This window comes from Amphimedon queenslandica, unplaced genomic scaffold, assembly GCF_000090795.2.
Source record: "Amphimedon queenslandica unplaced genomic scaffold, v1.1 AMPQUscaffold_13104, whole genome shotgun sequence".
Taxonomy (NCBI): domain Eukaryota; kingdom Metazoa; phylum Porifera; class Demospongiae; order Haplosclerida; family Niphatidae; genus Amphimedon; species Amphimedon queenslandica.
In genome coordinates, this window is record NW_003546660.1 from 85378 (window position 1) to 89266 (window position 3889).

A 3889-nucleotide genomic window follows, 5' to 3' on the forward strand; every position below is an offset into this window, starting at 1 on the left:
CATAAAAAATCTTTGCAAGATTTTGTGTGATATTATAAATTTATAAGGTTCAGTAAGATGATGTAAGATGCCACATGAATAGGTATCTTGTAAAATCTTGCCTTGCACAATCTTGCAAGATCAGTAGCAATAATTTGCATGATCTTACATGATTTTAATCATATAAGATCACTTAAAATCTTATTTACAAGATCTTTTATGTTCTTGAATTTAAATTGATCATGCAAGATTGCATAATAATGTATGTTCATAAGATTGTTGCAAGATCTTTTATGATTGCAAGATCAAATGTAAGTTAAAGATCTCACATTATATCAAGACCTTGTAAGATTACAAGATCATGTGTGAATTAAAGATCTTAAACAATGTTGGTTATTGCAAGATCTTTCATGAAATCAAGATCATGTATGAATAAAGATCTTGTATTGTTTGTAAGAATGCAAGATTATGCAAATTAAAGATCTTGCATCATGTTAAGACCTTGTAGGATTGTAAGATTTTTTATGATTGTGAATCATGAATGAGTTCATGATCTTGCACTTTCATGCTTCTTATAAGATCTTTTGATCTTGAAAATTATCCATGACCAAGTGGCATGAAAGATCATGTGTGATCATGAATATTATATTTCAACAGCATCTTGAGTCATGCATGATCTTGAAATATCTTGCAAGACACATGACGTCACAGAAAGTAAAGGACAACCCACGATAGCCTTTTCTGGAAATACGGTATATAAAGAAAGCAAATTTTAAATCTTATTACAATAACCATCATACATTATTATTAATACATTCATGCCATGTAAGATCTAAATTAGATCTTACTGAATTTTTATACTTATCACTTTTAATTGATAAGTTTTTTGTAAAATCAAACATCTTGTGTAATATTGCAAGATCATAACTGATCATTTCATGTAAGAAAATGTGAGATCTTTGTTCCAAAATTATGGATGATTTTAAAATGAGATCTTTCAAGATCTTACATTAAGATTATTATGTGATCATTGGGGATCATGTAAGGTACCATGAAAGATCTTCGTTCCAAAATCATGGATGATCTTAAAATGAGATCTTTCAAGATCTTACATTAAGATTATTATGTGATCATTGTGGATCATGCAAGTTATTATGAAAGATCTTTGTTCCAAAATCATGGATGATCATGAATAAGATCATGGATGAATCATTTAAGATCTTGAATTAAGATCAACACATGATCACTACAGATCCTGCAAGATCATTGTTCCAAAACCTTGTAAGATCTTTAAATATCCTGACTAAGATCTTACATTAAAAATTAGGCATGATCTTGCTAAGAATTTTTATGGGGGTTTACTTAGATATTTATTATTATTATTTATTTTTTTAGGTATTTTGGTTCAGCTGAAGGTTCTAAGTTTGTAGAGTTACATTCAGTGGACAATATCAAGAGAACGTGGGTCAGTTATGGGATCAGTAGAGACTGGACCAGCTCAGAACAAGGACAGGTAATGCTGTGTTGCTTAGTAACTAATAATTGACTCATTAATTATGAGTAGGGGGAGGAGTTTCTGTATCATTCCTGTGAAGTGAAGAATGTTTGGATACCAATGGGAGAAATATTTGCTAACTAATCAATAATAATAATAATGTGACAGTTATTAAGAATTTTATTTTATTTTTTGTTATTATTATTATTATTATTATGGTTGTTGTGGTGATACCAGTTGTATTCTTCCATTAGTTAGTGTGAAATTGTGAATTGTGAAAATTTCCACATTAAAATAATCTGAAATATTGTACAGCTCATGAAGTATTTACTGTCTCCATGTCAATCAGCATGTGCTTATGATAATTTTAATTAATTTTTGGTATTTTAAAATCAAATAAACAATACAACTACAATGTAGTATAACCTTGTGGTACATACACTGTACATGAAGAGTGATTAGTCCCACCAGCCTACTCTGTCTTGTATGAGGTGATAGATAGGATAAGTATTAATACAAGTCTCTTTGTGTCGCTTGTCTAGCCACAGTATCCTTATTTTCTCATTATCCATTAGTGACTGGAGGATGAGTAGTATTGACTCAGTAGACAATGAAGTCCTGCATAGATCCAGTTTAACTAGTGATGAGTTATTGAGGAGGAGGTGAGAAAGAGCCTGTCCACTAGTAGAAGTGATGAGAGGATTATCATAAAGAACTAATGAGGTAAGTGTAGAGTTGTGTTCAAGTGTTTGACAGATATTAGTAACTCCTCTATCACTAATGGAGTGGGACCAGATGACTAGTTCTTGTATTGTTTTATTATTAGTTAGTAGTATACACAAGTACTGGATACAATCATTAGTTAATGGAGTGTACCGTATATCAAGACTCCTCAGGTTTAGTGTATGCAGTTTAGTTGATAATAGTAGAGATACTGTACTATTAGTAGATGAGTCATAGAGTCTAATCTCCTCATGATTATTATTAATTTTACTAATCGCTTCATTACACTGAACTGGAGATGGAGAGGTAAGGAATACCCTGTCACTGCCCCAGTCCACACTCCCAGTGAGTCCTAATATAAACCAAAGGATTATACTTATATACATGTATGTACATAATAATACACATATTCACATCATGTGTATATACAAACACACACAACTTGCTAGTTGTCACTACAACCAATAAACAAATACACACACACAATACATATGTACATACATACACACATGTAATGTGTACATATGTAGGGACAGGAATATAATGTATAAAATTACATGTACATTGTACATGCTACATACACAAGTATGCATGTACACATGACATTACATGTTCATCAATAATTATACTGACTGTCACAATAATCACAAATATTACCATCATCATGTTGTTCCTTGTCTTGTCTCAGTGCAGATATCATAATAGGATCATCATTAATAGTCTCCAAGAAAAGAGAAGCTTTCTCATCATTACTAGATGAATCATTCCTTATCTTCTGTAGAATAGGAAGGGACACTTCTTCCACTGACAGTATAAACTCTAACAATTGAAGTGACTCCAACATTGAGTAAACACAACTACTAGGAATGAATCCCTCATCACCAGACACCAAGGATCTTCCTTCCCAATCAAAATTATTCTTCTTCTCATATATTTCCAGCTGCTCTCCCTCACTGAATGAAAGATCATCACTATATATTCCATGATAGTCAATACGTGCTGTGTAAATAGATTCTGCTGTTGGTGATTGTGTCCACTGATCCTTCTCTATACAATATATCAATCAGTTAATGATTTAATTACTAACATATCACATACTCTCAATATTTCCCTTTTCACTCATCAGCAGTTGTACACTAGTTATTGATATATTTTCTTGTAGTAACTCAATCTCTTTCTTATACTCCACTAATGCCTCCTCTCTTCCTGTCATGAGGTAGTATAGACACATTATACCAGTAGACTCAGTACCTGCTTTCATTAGGAGAGAGGTTCGGAAATACTGAGTCTCTGATTTCTTTGATTTGAATATTTTATTTATCAACTTCCCTCTAGTCAGTAGCTTCACTTTCAGTTTAGACTCTACAGTAATGACACAATGAGAATTTTAATTTATAAGATAATTGTACTGATTGTTCAAATGATTATCAACTCCACATTACTTTAATACATGCTTTAAGTTAGTACTATACCTGGTGTCTCTAGTCTCCTTTCAATATACTCTATACAAGTTAAAATACATTAATAAAATATCTTCATCATTCACTAACTATACCTTTTCTTTTCTTGATGATATTCAGTTGTTTATCTTGTTCAAATATTGATCCTATACCATTAGTATAAGTAACATCAGTAATTGAGTAATAGATCAACTATCACACCTTCTTTGTAATCAAGTAAAGTCCTCACTTC